The 18,630-nt window shown below is 41.7% G+C and overlaps 2 long non-coding RNA genes across 2 annotated transcripts in view; both read left to right on the top strand.

The window, feature by feature from the left end:
* LOC309627212 overlaps window positions 1-18,630 on the top strand; it is a 241,730-nt gene that overhangs the window by 218,665 nt on the left and 4,435 nt on the right. The window lies entirely within an intron of this gene.
* On the top strand, window positions 10,267-16,918 carry LOC309627209. Its single transcript, XR_014243595.1, has 2 exons — window positions 10,267-12,731; window positions 13,318-16,918. It is a non-coding gene; the product is annotated as an uncharacterized lncRNA (long non-coding RNA).

Genomic DNA, 18,630 nt, shown 5'->3' with positions numbered 1-18,630 from the left:
GCTGCCCAGTTTCTCCTTTGTCCCCAGAAATACTTACGCAGTACTGGACTGATTCACCCAGGGAAAACTCATGATCCACCATTTGTTTATAGTTTGGTTTGATTAAGAGATTAAGGCTGTTGAAACATTGGCCCCAAGGCCACTAAGGGACTCCTGAGTCCAAGTATATTGTAACACTGGGCAACCTGAGGGGAGCTAGGTGCCTTCTCTGGGCTTCTCCCAGCAGGGCTTCTGCTGTGGGGTGACAGGCTGTGGTATGCTGATACATGTTTAACAAGCAGTTCTCCAGGGCAAAAAACCTTGGATCTGTAGTGTTCACCTATTTCTGGGGAATAAATAATCCCATTGTGACCAATTTCAAGCTGCCAAAATGATGTCACTGAAAGTGCAGTTGGGAAGAGATGTGCACCGTCATTCCCACCAGCTGACCCCAGCATGTCACTGCAGCTCCCAGCCACTGACTTATGGGAAACTCAGTCTCCTCTCAGAGAAAATTTGCAGGCCCAGGAGCTGGACAATGTAGCTTTTAGAGGATCACTACAGAGAGCCAATTTCCTAGTTTCAGGGATCAAATACTACTGCTAGGAACAAGTGTCTATTCACGCATCTTTACAATCCCTTCCAACAATAAAGTTCTAGGCACAGAACAAACACTGACATCTTCCTCCTTTGAACTGTCATCAAGCTTTATTTCTACATCTCTCTTTTTTTTTTTTTTTTTAAGATTTATCTAACATTGACTCTGTGCCAAGCCCTGTTCCAAGTGCAGTACATACCTTGACTCAATTTATCCTCACAACAAGCCTCTAAGGCAAGTACTTTCACAATCTCTGTTTCAACAGATGAGCAAACTGAAGCACTGAAAGGTTAGGTAACATGCCCAAAGCCACACAGCCCTGAACTGCCTTTGCGATTTCCCATAAAGAGGGGCAGAATAAATGATCAGTCTCCCAACCCAGGATGTTCTTCATATATATATATATATATATATATATATATATATATATATATATATTTTTTTTTTTTTTTTTTTTTTTTTAATGAGTGTGTTGGGTCTTCGTTTCTGTGTGAGGGCCCTCTCTAGTTGCGGCAAGCGGGGGCCACTCTTCATCGCGGTGCGCGGGCCCCTCACCATCGCGGCCTCTCTCGTTGCGGAGCACAGGCTCCAGACGCGCAGGCTCAGCAATTGTGGCTCACGGCCCTAGTTGCTCCGCGGCACATGGGATCCTCCCAGACCGGGGCTCGAACCCGTGTCCCCTGCATTGGCAGGCAGAGTCCCAACCACTGCGCCACCAGGGAAGCCCTATTTTTTTTTAAATATTTATTTATTTAGGGACTCCCCTGGTGGCACAGTGGTTAAGAACCCGCCTGCCAACACAGGGGACACGGGTTCAAGCCCTGGTCCGGGAAGATCCCACATGCCGCGGAGCAACTAAGCCTGTGCACCACAACTACTGAACCTGCACTCTAGAGCCCACGTGCCACAACTACTGAAGCCTGTGCACCTAAAGCCCATGCTCTGCAACAAGAGAAGCCACCACAATGAGAAGCCCGTGCACCGCAAGGAAGAGTAGGCCCCGCTCACCGCAACTAGAGAAAGCCCACGCACTGCAATGAAGGCCCGATGCAGCCAAAAATAAATAAATTTTTTTAAAATTATTTATTAATTTGCTTGGTTTTTTTTTTTGGCTGTGTCGGGTCTTCGTTGCAGCATGCGGGATCTTCGTTGTGCCTTGCGGGCTCTTTGTTGCGGCATGCAGGCTTCTCTCTAGTTGTGGCACGCGGACTCCAGAGTGCATGGGCTCTGTAATTGCGGCATGCAGGCTCTCTAGTTCTGGCTCGTGGGCTCAGTAGTTGCAGCATGCAGGCTTAGTTGCCCCACAGCATGTGGGCTCTTAGTTCCCCGACCAGGGATCAAACCTGCATCCCCTGCATTGGAAGGCGTATTCTTAACTACTGGACCACCAGGGAAGTCCCCTTCATGTATTTTAGATATAGATTCACATAGAAATTAAAAAAGCATTATTTATACATAATTAATTGTAAACGGAACCTAATAGATATATAAATATACTGATAAAATTCTTCTCAATGATTAGTGTTGGGAATAACAGCACTTTGCCATCTCTACTGAAAGAGCTCAAATACCTTTGCAATTATCAATTAATGACACATCAATATTCCTCAGAGGCTAAGCATTACATTTACGGTCTGTTTTACGGTTATTTTATAGCTGTTATTAGTAATGCAAATAAGAACAATTTGATGCACCATACAATATGTCGTGAAGGGACCAGAATTAGACGTAGTCATTGTTCAAAGGTTAAAAATAGAAACTAAATTTCTAACTAATAAGTATTTCATTATTAATAACATAACAATACTTCAAATTTATAGAGCATTTTATGTTTAAAAGTCAGTCACGTGTAGTCAATAGAGCACATGGAATCTGCAGTCAGACCTGAATTCCAATTCTGTCTTCAGTTCTAACACTGTTCTGAGTACAATTTTTACCTGTTTAATTTTATTTGGAATAAGATATAGATTCATATTGATGAAATAAAATTCATATCTTACGGCAAGACAAGAAAATTTAAACATAAGTTTTCTTCTCTGCCCGTTTGGCCCTCCTCCCTCCGGTTAGTGTATGCTGTCCATCTGCATTAACCAGACCTCCTTAGGAAATGACATTCTTTCTTAATCTCATAAAGGGTCACAACTCCTTACGAGACAACCATCCTTCTTAATCTGGTAAAGGGCCATGAGGACCCATGACTCACTTTGTACATGTAAATCTGGATTTTGCAAACTGTCTATAATAATACGTCATTTGACAAATAACCCTTTCGTCTCAAAAACTTATATAACTGTGCTTTGACCTCGAACAGGTGGAACAGTCCGCAGAGCTTTCTGAAAGAGTGTCTCCCAGGTTATAACCCTCATGTTGGCTCAAATAAAATTTTCCATTTCTTTCTTACATCAACTACTGATTAATTTTTCATCAACAGTGTGGCAAACATTCAAAATTTACAAAGACTTACAGAGGGGGGAAAAAAAAAACCTCTTCCCAACTCAGTCCTTCTAGCAACCTGCCTCCTTTCCTTGGAGGTAAGGCAGCAACTAACTCTTGATAGCCTTCCAGGGATACTTTATGCGTATGAAGTACAAGCAAATACAATAGCATATGTAAGTTTACACGATTTTATACAAATGTTAACATTTTCCACACATAGGATGTTTGCTACAGTTTCCTCTCCTGTAAAAGGGCGTGGAGAGGATTACATCACAGAATTACGGAAATTCGTAACCCTAGTGCCTGGCACGGAGTTTGCACTCAAAATCACAGCTTCCCTTTCCTTACTCTTAATAAGGCTACGAGGTAAGGGGTGTTTAGGGTGCCTCAGAATCACGCAGTGCTTGTTAATCACAGATCGTCTCCCAGCCCCTCAGGGTTTCCAGTTCAGCAGGTCCGGCGTTGGCCCCGCTATTTGCATTTCCAACCAGCCCCCAGTTGCTGCAGGTGCTGCTGATCAGAGTCATCTGACCACCTCAAGGCTGAGTGGGAACTTAGATGCCCCCGATTCCAACGCAGGTTCTGCCTCTGGACCAAATAACTCTCACTGGGCTTCAGTTTTGTTTTCTTTTTAATAAACAAAACAACGCTCGTCTCAAAGGCTGTTGAGCATTTTAAATAAGACACAACATATGCAGGGGCCTTTCTCATGGCAAACGCTCAAGAACTGAAATGTGAAAGGAACGTGGATAAGATGGTAGGGCGGGGATCGCCCGGAACACAGAAATCGTGGCCCTTGGCTGCACGCCGACCCCGTACGTCGTTCCCCACCCCCTGCCCGGAAACGGACGGCGCCATGCACGCGCTCGGGGCCAGGGAGCCAGCTGGGATTCGGTCTGCGGGTGGAGAGCAGAAGCCACACCTGAAAAGTGAGGTCGGGGCTGCTGTTTCAAAGTCCTGAAACACCGAGTGCCGCGTGCCGAAAATTCCTGAATGCAGTTGTATGGGGCTTACTGTTTAAACTGCGTGTAAAGATGCTGATAACCCTCATTTAACCCCTGTGGAAACGTCCGCGCCCAGGGCTGGGTGCACGGACGCCCCGCCCCTGGAGCACGCCGCTGCGCTCGGCCCAGGGACACGCAGCGGGGCGCGGACGTGCGGCCGGCGGCTAACGAAATGGCGAGGGCTGGGCGGGGCGGAGCGCGGCCGGCCGCCAGGGGGCAGCCGCGCGTCTGCGGGCCGCAGCCGGCTGGAACCGGTCTGGCCGGAAGTTGGGGCGGTGCCTCGGCTTCCGCTGCTACGCGCCACGTGGCCGGCCGAGAGGGCCGGGAGCAAACAACAAGATGGCGGTGGGGGGGCGGGGTCACCGGGGGCCCCTGAGGACACGGGTCCCTTAAAGGCGGCGTTGGCTGGGCGGCATAGGCTGAGTGCTGCGAGGTCCCTATTGTCTAGCGTCCAAGGTTACCCGGCCGCGCCTGCACAGGGCTGCGGGTAGCTGTGTGAGGCCGTCGGGCCCTCCGCCTTAGGAGCCCGTGGGCCCGGACCCTGCCCCCCGCCCAGGGTTACCGCGGCGCGTTAGCGTGAAGCCGCCGGCCTGCTTCTCATTCACGGCCCGTTTTCTTTTGTCCCCGCGTTTGCCGCTCTCTGCCAACCAGGGACGGCAGAAATGCCTTCCTCAGGGCGTTTTCGTTCTTTAGGAGAGATTAGGTGCTGCTATCGAGCCGGGGAGTCCTAGTTGGATCGAAATGCACTCTTTCCAGCAGTTCGGACTGCCTCCCTTCTGATGAAGGCAAAAAAAAACTACCCTCAATGATCTGGGCTTTAAGTAGCTTCCTGACCCTGTCCAAGCGTGGTCCGAGTTTGACTTGTACACAGAAGCTGCTCTGGGAGCTCCAGTGTGTGGCAGTCTGAAGTTCTGTTACTTCATGTCTGCCACCTTGGATGTGTTTTCAGAAAGATTAATGTAGATGTGGGTTGTTGCATATTATAAAATGCAGGAAATAAAGCAAAATCAACTAGTTAAAGGCCCGCAGTCGCCGTTGGTGTCCAAGGATCTGGAACTGAAAGACCGAGCCCTTCCATCTCTGCCTGGCCAGTTGCCCGGCTGGGTTTTCATTCCTCATCCCGTTTCATTTTACATGAGTTTGACGTTGGAGAGCCAGTGTGGGTAAAAATAGTTAACACAGTCATTCGGCTTGTGGTGGTATATTTAGAATAAAGGAGACGTTTGTCCTTGGTTTTTTTTTTTTTTAATAAATTTCTCATTTTACAGTTAGGATTCAGAGTCTCTCATTCTCGCTAATTTGTGAGGTTGTTGGCAAACCTGAAACGACGTGACTGTTTTGTTTTTAAATAATGAAATTTGCCTCCGAAAGGTTTGGGAGGTTTAGTAAAAATTTCTGAAGGTAACAAGGGCCCTGCTACAGTGACAAAGCTCGAGAAGGACATTACTTTCTCTATGAAGGAGCCCTTATCGTTTCCTCAGTCTGTTAGGGATTTTAACACTTGTGCTGTGATCAAAACAGCGTTGCTGTCTGGAAACAGTATAATGGGATCAGGAAGGGGAAAAGGAAAAAACATGCTCAAGGTTTTAGTTTTAAGGCTTAAATGCGGATTTTTTTTTTTTTTTTTTTTTTTTTTTAACCCAGAGATTTGCGAGAACTTCCCTTCGGCCCCTCCATTTTGTAACTGTGCCTTCAGAGGTTTCCCTTCAGACTTGTCCATCATTTGGCAGAAAAGGGCTGGACAGAGTTTCCAAAGAATCCTTTTACCTGGAGGGGTTAGAACCTTCCCTTCCTGAGCCTGGGAGAAGAATGCAGCTTCCTTCACAGCATTTCTTCTGAAGGAGCCTGCCTTGTGTTAATGTTTTGCAGTGATGACCCGCTTCTCTGTCTCGTTTTGTACATACAATTCAGATAGAAACTTAGGCAACTTTTTCTGCAAATGCCCCTGATATACAGGAGCACAAGAATTAGCATCCTCAGGCCTGCAGTTATTTGCTTCCAGAATTTCACTAGCACTTCCATCCTGTTAAAAGGAGAAAATGTATTTTAAATTTTTTAATATTTTATTATAGCAAATTTGATTTTTTTTTTTCAAAAAAAGGAAAAGTAAGTAAAAAGAAAATTAAAAGAACTGTAGTCTAACAATTCAGAGATACTTGTCCTTGTAGGCATTGACTGAAGTTTTAGGGAGCTTATGTTTGTACAATTTGGTACCTTCTTCACTTGACTTTTTAAAATATATTGTTTTAGTTCATATTACTTAAAACATTATGCTCAACACAAAACAAAAATAATACAGAAGAATACAAAGAAAAAAATCACTCAATGCCATTAGCAAGGAATAACCACTATTAAACAAATTGTAGTTGTCTTAAAAGAATACTAAACCTAGTTTGTAACCTACATTTTGCATTTAGCCACTTGTAATGAACATTCTCTAAGGTCAAATAAGAATCTTCATGATTTTTAGAGCCTGCGTGATATTCTATCAGATGAAAATACCATAATTACCCACTAGCTGTTCTCTTACTATTGGACACCAAATTTGTTTGCTAGTTTTGCTCTTATAAATATAACGTTGGTATGAGTACTTCTGTACAAAAAGCTTTTTACAAATTTCTGTAGAATACAGCTTACAATGAATCTGAACTTTTTAAGGTTGGTTGATACATATTTGACTCCCCAAATTATTGAATTCATTCTGTTCCATCTAGAGTCTTCAAATGACTGTGCATCAGCATTCCAACCGAGGTCAGATCCCATCTGTTTTACTTTTTTTACCCTCACTCTTCTAAATTTATTTTTAAATTATAAATCATACATTCTTTGTTATTTTTGTCTCTTCTTTTTTTTTAATTGAAGTATAATTGATTTACAATGTTGTGCTTTACATATTATTTTTGATATGAATGTGTGTCTAATAACTACCAGACATGGATGTTTAACTTCAAGTTAAATATTTAAGAGGAGTCCTTTCATTGTCAACCTATTAACGATACAGAAACCTCTTTTGCTTTTAACAAGTTCCTATCTATGTATAAATGTGGTACAAAAGAAACTAATTCCTGGCATTTTCTTTCCAATGTGCAGCAAATATAAGAACTGTAATTCTCCAAAATTATCTAATATAAATGAACTTTGGGGGTGGGTTTTTTTTTTTTAGGGTAAAATCGTCTAAACATCATTTTATTTGCTATTTTCAGTTGTTTTATTGTGAGTATACTGCTAAAACTTTATCCACAGGACAGGAAAGACAGCTCTAGTTCAAAGCAAGGTGACCAATTAATTCTGTTTCTCCTTACCAGGAAACCATTCCATAGCCTATTCTTCCAAAATCAAACTCTATTTCCCACAATCTTTCCTCTGCTCTCTAAAAATGATTTAGAAAACACGGAGAAGTAAAGATGAATAAAACAAACACATGAATAATTGGAAAATATCAATCAGCACCCTTTACATGATCATCTTAAAATCACCTCAGAGAATGTGACCCTCTTTTGGGGAGTAATGTCAGTTCTGATCACCACATATACTTTAATCAACCCTAGTTTCTCTTTAAATGAAGTCCTTCTAATTACTATACTTGGAATAAGATACATTCCATTAAAATGGAGAACATTGTTTAAGAATATTCAAAAGGATTTGGGGCTTTAAGAGCTACTGTATATGGCAACCATTATTATTCTGTAATAGTCTTCCTGTTAGTGACAATACCCCAGTGCAGAGGCTTATGTCTGGAAATATAGCATTTGAGGCCGGTTACTAAATAGTCTAATTCTACAGATAGACAGCAATAAACATACAAAGATTTTTTTAGCTACATCAGCCCTGTGTGTCTGAGATTAAAATCTGTTATCAGAGGTTCATTCACTGTCATCCTTTCAAAACAGCTCTAGACTTGTTTGTTTGTTTTATCATTTAGATTTCATAGCTGATACCCAAGGCAGTAAATGGATAAGTATTTTTCATTTTAGTTGTTTTAAGGGGCATTGAATTTGAACAGCTTTTGGAGACTATAACTCTTAGAAACCTGTCTCCTAGGAGCTGAAGTTTAAAAATCTGCTGATATAGGACTTCCCTGGTGGCACAGTGGTTAAGAATCCGCCTGCCAATGCAGGGGACACGGGTTCAAGCCCTGGTCTGGGAAGATCCCACATGCTGCGGAGGAACTAAGCCCGTGTGCCACAACTACTGAGCCCATGCACCGCAACTACTGAAGCCTGTGTGCCTAGAGCCCGTGCTCTGCAACAACAGAAGCCACCGCAATGAGAAGCCTACACACCGCAACTAGAGAAAGCCCATGCGCAGCAACGAAGACCCAACACAGCCAAAAATAAAATATAAGTAAATAAATAAATTTATTTTAGAAAAATCTGATATAAATGAAGAAGTCGGGGGTGAAGAAAAATTATATTTTATTTTCAGAGCCTTTGAAAACATCAAGATTCCACTCTCAGCAGGGGAAGGAAAAGTTCTTGTAAATTTGCCCCTTAACTCAGCACTACCAAAAATCAAAGAGGGAATCTAGGTTGTCTCCTGTCCTAGACTTTAGGCCCAGAGTCTTGGCTGCTATGTTGGCAAGTTGTGGGCATGTTCCAACAGGGTCAGGGCTCTCCAGGCCTCTGCATCACTACCTTCTAGTCTCCCTAATCTCCCTCTCTTCCCCATATTAAGTACCCCTAAAGCCCTGCTCTTTGTTCTTTCAAGGACCCTTGAAGCAGCAATTAAGAACAGGGGCTTGAAAGTCAGAGGAAGTCAGAGTTGGGTTCTAGATCTGTCATTTACAAACTGTGTTACCTTGGGCAGGTTAATATCTCTGTGCAGGATACCTCAGTATCCTTCCCCCAAATTTGGGATATTTCTTTCTTTGTTGGGAGGATGAAATGATGGACAGTATGTAGTGCTTAGGACAATGCCTGACACAAATAAGCTCTCAATGGATGGGAGGGACTGTTAACCCTTGTGCTTCCTTAATCCACTTTCTACCTGTGCTGAATTCCTCGTTCTCTTTTGGCCAGTTGCCTCCTGATGGGTCTCCAGCCCTCCAGCCTGGATCGCTGAGCTGCTTGCTGTTCCTTATACCATCTTCCCTTTAAACATGATCTTTCCTCTCTTATCTGCCTAGTAAACGTCTCCTCATTCATCAAAACTCAACTCAAACCTTACTATCCTGATGATGAAAGTATAAATTGATATAACTTCTTCAAAGGGGAATTTTTACAAAAACTATCAGAATTTAAATGCACCAACCTATGATCCAGGAATTCTACTTCTAGGAATGTATCCTATGGATAACCTCACACATGGGCAAAAAGGGAATGTATACAAAGATAGCAGAAGACTGTAAAATCCTACATGTCCAATGGAACACTAGTATAAAATTTTTGATTTATCCCTACAATGAAATATTATAGGGTTATTAAGAAGTGAGTAGTTCTATATGTACTGATGTCCAAAATATATTGTTAAATGAAAAAATCAAGGTATAAAGAGCTGAGTAGAAGATGGCTCCATTTAGCTGAAAAGAAGAGGGAGGATGCTCCATTTATATTATATTTATATTAATGGAATGGTGATGGTGACCTGATGAGCGTCAAGGGTCTAGGTGAGGACAGATTTCCTTTTCACTGTATACTTTTTTGCTCTGTTGGGAAAATGTCTAACTATTTGCATAAAGTATTAAATTTCTTTAAGTTAAAAAAAATACCTTAATTCCAGCATCTCTTCATTTTGGGAAGGCTTGGCTGGCCATCTCCCTCCCTTCCCAGGGAGTTTCTACCTCCTTCTTACTCCCTGTGTTTTGAATGTAACTTAAATCCTATTGTATTGGATGTAACTGTCCACATGACTGGTTTCCCTGCAAAAGCCAGAGCATCTAGCAGGTAGGTTTTTTTTTTTTTAAATAAATTTATTTATTTATTTATTTATTTACTTTTGGCTGTGTTGGGTCTTCGTTGCTGCACGTGGGCTTTCTCTAGTTACAGCGAACGGGGGCTACTCTTCGTGGCGGTGCAAGGGCTTCTCATTGCAGTGGCTTCTCTTGTTGCGGAGCACGGGCTGTAGGCACGCAGGCTTCAGTAGTTGTGGCACGTGGGCTCAGTAGTTGTGGCTCGTGGGCTCAGTAGTTGTGGTGCACGGGCTTAGTTGCTCCGCGGCTTGTGGGATCTTCCTGGACCAAGGCTCGAACCCGTGTCCCCCACATTGGCAGGCAGATTCTTAACCACTGTACCACCAGGGAAGTACTAGAAGTTAAGATTGATACTGTATTCATTTTTATGTTGTAAGAATCCAGCACAGGATAATACACACACACACACACACACACACACACACACTGGGTTTTTTGTTTTTGTTTTTGGAAAGAATGAATTGAAAAGGTCTCCTATCACTGTCTCTCCCACCACTGCCCTGATCCTATTCTGGTTGTCCATAGGAGAATCTGAGCTCTGTCTAGCATCACCTTTATAATCTGGCCCAGCCTTTATTATCCGACATTCCCAGCAAACCCTCTTGCAGCTCCTGCTACACCTAACTTTTCACTGTTTTTGTAGTTGTTGGTTTGTCTTGTTCTGGTTAATTTTTTTTACAGTGGACAGTGTCTTCATACTCCTTGCCTTTGCACATGTAGTTCCCTCCACTAATGTCCTTTCCTACTTCAGCAGCTTAGTCTCCTTCATGTAAAATCACTTCCTCTTTGAAGCCTTCCTGTTTTTCTCCTGCCTTAGTCAGATAAACTTAACGTTCCCATGAGTCTCTGATCAAACTCGTCATCACTGGTAGTTATTGCAGTTATTTTACATGTTAGACCACATGACAAAAATAAGGATTTTTCAAAGACAGGGATTTTTACCTTGTTTATCTTACTCTTCCCAGAATTTCTGCCTGCCATAAGGCAGGCACTCAATCAGTATTATTAGTTGGAACAAGGCAATAGTAAATTTTTCTAAATATCAGCCCTTCATGATATTTCGAAGGGCTGCGCGTGGTGTCCCTCTACAACTTATTTGGGGCAATGTACTTGTATGCTGTGTGTGTTACATTCACATCTCAGCCTGGCACCTTGAACCAGAAGCTTTTGGTGGTGTTCACCACTCTAATGCAGGTGGAGAAATCTAACTGCACATACCCTTTTTAAGCCCCTTAAAGCAGGATTGTTAGATTCAACAAATAAAAATACAAGTCGCCCAATTAAATTTGAATTCCGATAAACAACAAAGATTTTAGTGTGATTAAGTCCCAAATACCACTTATACTTAAAAAAAGTATTCATTGTTTATCAGAAATTCAAATTTGACTGAATGCCCTCCTGTATTTTTGTCTGGCAGCCCTACCTCAAAGACCGAATTCCCAAACCCTGTCTTCCTGCATTCAGACCCAGTGATTATTCTTAAAAAATGTTATGAACTATGCAATTTTATCATCTTTATTAAATATAAGCAACCAAAATCTACCAAGTCTGCTTACTAAAAATTTCTGCATATTTAAACACTTTGCCTTCTTCCAAAACTTTTATCATATTTTAACCATCAGATTTATATTTTAATTTATTTGAACTTAGCCTCTTAGCACTTAAAGTAGAATTGTATCTGAGAAGGAAAATCCAGATGACTCTCTACATCCGAAGTCTCTATTTTTTTTTAATCTCTATTCTGCACTAAATTTTAAGTAACAGGAGATTATCTCTGGGCTCGGTAGGGCAATAGGGCCACTCTCGGCCATTAGAAACCCCGCAGCGCTGTCTGGGCTGTAAAATGCCACTTCCCTGCAGAGGAAAGGTGGTAGCCACACTACCCAGCGCAGTCACCTGCACTGGCCAGCCCTGCAGCCACTAAGTATTATTACAGACTAGGTTTTCCACGACGAGACTATTTTAAAAATTAGAAACATCAGCTTATCTGAAATGGGGCATTTTCCTATTTCAGTTTCTTGGCATTGGTAAACGATCTTGTAGGCAAAAAGAAATGCAAGCACCAAATGCAGCTGCACCTATTTTTGTTTCAAAGGCACAGTTCCCTTTACATCAAATCACATTCCCCTGCAGCTTCAGCACGGATGACGACTCTACACGACACAACTTCTGCTTACATGTGATTAATTAGTTTTCCCCGTGGTTCTGGAAACTAAGATAATGTCACAAGTGTATCCCTTCTTTAACATCCAAACTTGAAAATTACAGGCTAAACAACGTCCTAGGTGTCTAAATCCATGCAAAACATTTGCTTAGTACTCCCATGTCTCAGCTCTGCGTTCTGAAAAACAAGAAAGGTTCATCAAAAATTACTAAGAAGTGGCGATTTTAATGTGAAGGATAAAAAGGGACGTGTTAAAAGGGGACTGGAGTGAAAATGTGGCTTAACATGGCCGAGAAGCATGGGGGAAATGGCTCAGTTGGGAGTGCAAAATCAATTTGCCAGGGCCATAAGACTGGACCATCACCTCCACAGTCGTGAGAATCCATTCTGACTCCCCCACTACTGTCTGCAGCCAGAGCCTGAGGACAGGAGTAGTAGATGGGTATGCCTGATGCCAGTTCACAACCGAAAAGACAACTGCCACCGAGCAAACCATCCGAGGAGGAACCGAGAGAAGGACGGTCTTTCATCTTTTCAAATGGAATGTAGAGACTTAAAATGTGAAGAGCTTTACTTCAGGGAAGACCAGTACCTCCATTTCATCCAGTTGTTTCCAGGATGGCTTCTAGTAAATACTGCTTGGTAAGGGGACTCATTTCAGAGCCACGGAGAATATATCTTAGACGCTTACGTTACAAAAACCAGGAGAATTATGCTGTTTATCTGTTCGTTCCGAAAAGTAAGACAGCACTAGACTACCGCTTAACTTGTAAATCAGAAGAGCTTCCAACATGGAGAAAAATTCTTTGACGACTAAGAAGCAGGAAAGAAATCTCACAGATTATTTTTTCTACTGTAAAAACCGATCTACAAAGAGGATAAATTTTCTGATGCATGCTAAACCCACCCTGTTGCTTCTTACACACGTTTATTCTGGTTTTTGGTAGTTTTTAGTATAATTTGTCAATCCGTTTGTCAAAAATGAGTTTGCTTCAGAACCCAATCATTTTTAAACCTGTTGCATAGTCAATGTGACATTATTCATGAAGTTGTTTCTTGCGTCCCGTTCCTGTGTGTTCAGTAGCTTTCTGCACCGAGTCGGTATTTCAGATTTTTAGTTTTCTTTACTCAACTCGGTTAAGAAAAAGCCTGTTCATTCCGACATTACTTGCCTAAGTATAGACTAATGCTGCCCTGGAAACTGCGAACTAAATTTTATTTCCTCTAGGAAGATAAAACGGACACGCCGCTTCACAATTTCGTCTACAAGGGAGACTAGCGCCGGGGCTCCAGGCAGGAAATGTGCGGGCGCCTTTAAAAGGAAGCGCGGTAATTTTCCACCGCTCGGCCAGCCCTGCCCACGCGGTAGGCGGCTGGGCGCCACGGAATGCGGCTGCGCGGCGCGCGCCTCCCGTTGCCTGGAAACCACCTCTTCCACCCCCGGAGCCCGAAGCTCTTTTGTTTCCAAGATGGCCTCTGAGTCTTGTCGTAATGCGCTAAGTACAAGGCCAGTTGAACACCCTTGAGTTTAGCAGAAAGCAAGAGTCGTATGGCTAGCTTTAAGAGTGTTCTGTGTCAATATTTATTTACTTTTATAAAGTTACAAAAATCCTTTTAGTTATGTTGTCTGGGTGGGAAAAAAAATCAGGGAGTGCCTCAGGGTGTATAAACCATGGTCTCTTAGCCTTTCCGTGGTAGGGCTTTTGGCTTCAAACTTGGTCATACATTTGTTTCTTTTGATAAGATCTGGTTTTTCCTGCTAAACTAGCTCAGGAAGAAGTTTTTTTAGATTTAAACTAGACTATGACGCTTAACCACGGAGACCATATAATTACATGGAGCTCAATTAGGGTAATAGCCCCTGACTCTGTCCCCAACCCTTTAAAAATACCTGTTGATTTTTCTATTTTTCTCTTTCTTGAGAAGTTAGTTTATGCCCAAATTAATGGTACCATAATTATTATAGGATTGTAAATTCCTCTGGGGATAAGTAACTATGTTTTCTCCATCTTTGTATCCCAGAAGTGTTTCTGCCTACAACAAACCTTCAAATAATGTTGTTAAATAATTCTAATTAACTATTGAGGCTTTATACTCTGCAAAGCACTGTGCTATGAAGTAGGTCTCCCGTTTACAGATAGAGAAACAAAGACACCAGCAGGTTAAGTGCCTGAAGCATCACAGCTAGTAAAGGATGGAATGGAGAGTCAAACCTGGACAGTCTGAGAGCCTGTGCTTTCCTGCCATTGTGCTATACTGCTGTCTGTAAATACTGCAGAGAGTACATGATATCTTCTAATTGCAGCACTTCAGAGAGGAGTGTGAAAGTCTCTTTCTCTGAAATATGTTCTGCTTTGTCATGAATAGACTTCTCACATTTATATCAGGGCATTTAGATGCTTACCATAGCCTGAGCTGAAAGACCCAAACCCAGCCAACCTTGGTGGCAGGTGTTGAGGAAATATAATTAAAAACAAAATCTCCTGCCAACCCCAAAAACCTCTCCACAGAAGCAGAAGAGAAAGAAAACCGTTTTACTATTGAATAAGCATTAAACCAAAATACGATGTGCATCACAGGCAATCCACTTAGAGATTGCAAAGACAGAAAGGAGTTTCACTTGTACATAGCTAAGCAGATATATGCTATTACTACCTGTTCTCAAGATAAACAATAACTAGTAGGAGGACTTGACAGCACCATTTATCACATAGTTCATCCTAAGTTCACCTCGGTAATTGGTAGCTGCTATCTGTGTCAACTAGTTTATCCAAAGGAAAGATTAACTTCTTAGATTTTTACACAGGAGGTAGGTTTGCAACTTGGAAACAGGGACCTACTGAAGTTAGACTCCTACTCTCCCAGGGAGAGTAATCTTTCCACAGAGAGGAAATAGGGATGTTATCTTCCTTGATGATTCCATTTCAAAGAGATGGCTCCCAGGTCATTGAGAGAGACGTTCCTGCGTTGTAAAGCTGGCAAGAGGCTTATTTAGCTTTTAAAAAGGTTTGCATAATTCTCAAAGGGACAGAGAAAGAATTTACAATCACAATATTTCTAATGTAAATGGTGAAAGAAACAGGGTTGGGGGAGGGAGAGTCTCTTTCCCTTTCAGTACTAAGGAAATTATTTATTTAGATTTGTATTTACCCTGACACAGGATACAGAAACAACTCAGGCTAGTTCTTCCAATCAAAGAGTCAGCTTGCATTCAAATTTTCACCTCACTGGCCCATCATTTTCACAGGCATAATAGTGAGCCAAATATAGGAAGCCAGGAGAAGTGTATTACCAAAGGTTGAGGGTTGAGTTTTCTATTCTGATTCAAATTCTTACTTCCTGGTTTCTTTGAAATGACAGCTAATTCCTAGCAGATGCTGAGTGAATATGCGTGCTGCACCAGCCAGGAGAAAGTGTCCAAGAACTGCCAAACAGACAACTGGCTTTGATGTTTTTTGAGTTCAGTCTTCAGTCTTTAGTCCTCCTGTAGATGTCTGACAGGGAGGACCTCTTCCCTCCACTGCCCTCCTGAGTCTCAAACTTGCATCTTAGCTTCTTTAACAAAAGGCACTGGCTGCTTGTGGCTCCCACACCTTAGCATGTGCTGATACCTCAGCCTGGACCACCACCTTTCTCTACCGTTTCTGCTTGCTTGGCTCAACTAGCAAGATAGCTCAGCTAGACCATCCTTCTGGAATTCTTCCCTGACCCTCTTCCCTACCCACTCACCTTCCTCTGATTTGGTTTCCCCGGACTCCCAGACCACTTGGTAATTTCCCCTGTTACGGCACATACATAGATAAGTGCGTGTACTCATGTATGATATACTAGTCCATAAACTTCGTAAGAGCAAAGTTTTTTTTTTTTTAATCGTTTTTTTAATCCCAGCATCTCACAGCAGAATACCTATATGAGTAGGTCTGAGATCTCAAACTGGTTACGTTTTTATTTGGCTCTTTCTCAAATTTATTTTTTAAAATTTCAGGTCACATTTCAAAATCTGGATTTGCATACAAATCAGTGTCTTTGACTTCTCTTGAAGAATAAGATATGGCCCCTCTGGGCCTGTTTCCACATGGTAGCTGGTGCCTGGTGCAGAGATGGTCCCCTCCGGCTGAGACACGAGCTCTTCACTTTATTTCAGTCTTTGCCACTCCCTGTTGCTTCCTCATTGAGGCTCAGTGTGAGGTGTCATTTATATTGAGTGTGCACTGATATTTTTCTTGGAGTGAACTATCTCTCAGCACCAAAGAGAGAGCAAGACTAAAGCATCTTTCAGGAATAATGGGAGAGAGCTCATTTCTTGGTGGGAATGAAGAGTTGCCTCTGTGTTTATTAGGCACATAAAAAGTGTCTATCTCCATTTTTCTTAAATCCACCTGCTTTGCTTAGTTACATTATCTTCTTGGCCCCTATAGGTATTTGAGTTTTTGACCCTTAGGATAGATACTCAAAAGCTGTTTGAGGAAACAAGGAAGGAAAGAAAACCAAGTTCGGTAAATGGTTAAGATTGCAAACTTTTAAATCCAGCTACTTAAACAGACTTCCCAAACTACCACCTTTAGCCAATCCTTCAATTTCACCCTGAACATCTTTTTGAACATGTGTTGCATTTTGGTTGGGTGTGCACATGATACTCAGATCCCTATAGCAACTACCTTATCAAAAACCAGTGAGATTTACAGTGGAGGATTACTGGACTGAATGTCAATTTTATGACATAGTATAAGTGTGTTTCATGTTTGGTAATTGCAATCATTGTTGCTTTTGTTGTGGTCATCCATGTACAATGCTTGGTGTCAGTCTATTTATCTCTTGTAAAAATAAAATACAGTGTGTGTGTGTGAAAAACCAGTGAGATAAGTTCACATATATGCCCTCTGTCCTTAATGACTCAACAGGCATAGAATGCACACAACAAAAAAAGGCTCATTTTTGCAGGTAATTAATTTTCCAGAGCATTATCCACAGCACCTTATATATGACAGACAATGTTTGATGGGTAGAACTGAGAACTATTTTGTAAAACTGAGAAACAAGAGGAAATGGTTAGTCCTGTTACTATCAATGCTTACCCATCAAAATGAGCATCGAAATATATATTGTCTTCGTAAAGATACATGCACTGCAATGTTCATAGCAGCACTATTTATGATAGCCAGGATATGGAAGCAACATAAGGGTCCATCAACAGACGAATGGATAAAGAAGATGTGGTATATTTATACAATGTAACATTACTCAGCTATAAAAAAGAGTGAAATTTTGCCTTTTGTGAGAACATGGACAGACTTGGAAGGCATTATGCTAGGTGAAGTAAGTCAGACAGAGGAAGACAATACTGTGTGATATCACTTATATGTGGAATCTAAAAAATAAAATAGTGAATATTGGGTTGGCCAAAAAGTGCATTCAGTCTTTAAGTAAAAATAAGACGCATTTTTCATTTTCACCAGGAACTTTACTGAACAACATATTCACCCTTTTGTTCCACTACCTTCTGCCATTTTTCAGGCAACTTCATAATTCCACCTTCCCAAAACTTTTTATCTTTTTGAGCAAAGAACTGTTCCAGGTGCCTTTTACAGTCTTCCAGGGAACTGAAATTTTTTCCATTAAGAGAATTTTGTAAAGACCTAAATAAATGGAAATCTGAAGGTGCAATGTCTGGTCAATACGGCGGATGAATCAGAACTTCCCAACCAAGCTGTAACAGTTTTTGCCTGGTCATCAAAGAAACATGTGGTCTTGCGTTATCCTGATGGAAGATGATGCGTTTTCTGTTCTAATTCTGGACATTTTTCATCGAGTGCTGCTTTCAGTTGGTCTAATTGGGAACAGTACTTGTTGGAATTAATTGTTCGGTTTTCTGGAAGGAGCTCATAATAGAGAACTCCCTTCCAATCCCACCATACACACAACATCACCATCTTTGGTTGAAGACTGGCCTTTGGTGTAGTTGGTGGTGGTTCATTTCACTTGCCCCGCCAACTCTTCCATTCCACATTATTGTACAGTATCCACTTTTCATTGCCCGTTGCAATTTGTTTTAAAAACGGAACGTTTTCAATACGTTTAAGTAGAGAATCGCATTGTGGAAATATGGTCAAGAAGGTTTTTTCCACTTAACTTATATGGAAACCAAACATCAAAGTGATTAACATAACCAAGCTGGTGCAAATGATTTTCAACGCTTGATCTGGATATTTCGAGTATGTTGGCTATCTCCCGTGTGGTATAATGTTGATTGTTCTCAATTAATGTCTCAATTTGATCGCTATCAACTTCAACTGGTCTACCCGACTGTGGAGCATCGTCCAGCGAGAAATCTCCAGCACGAAACTTCGCAAACCGCTTTTGACATGTTCCATCAGTCATAGCACCTTCTCCATACACTGCACAAATCTTTTTTCTGCATTTCAGTTGCGTTTTTACCTTTCCTGAAATAATAAAGCATAATATGCCGAAAATGTTGCTTTTTTCCTTCCATCTTCAATATTAAAATGGCTACACAAAAATTCACCAATTTTAATAAGTCTTT

This window comes from Balaenoptera borealis (assembly GCF_965194805.1).
Source record: "Balaenoptera borealis genome assembly, chromosome: 3".
NCBI lineage: Eukaryota > Metazoa > Chordata > Mammalia > Artiodactyla > Balaenopteridae > Balaenoptera > Balaenoptera borealis.
This window is presented reverse-complemented; position numbering and strand designations above follow the sequence as displayed.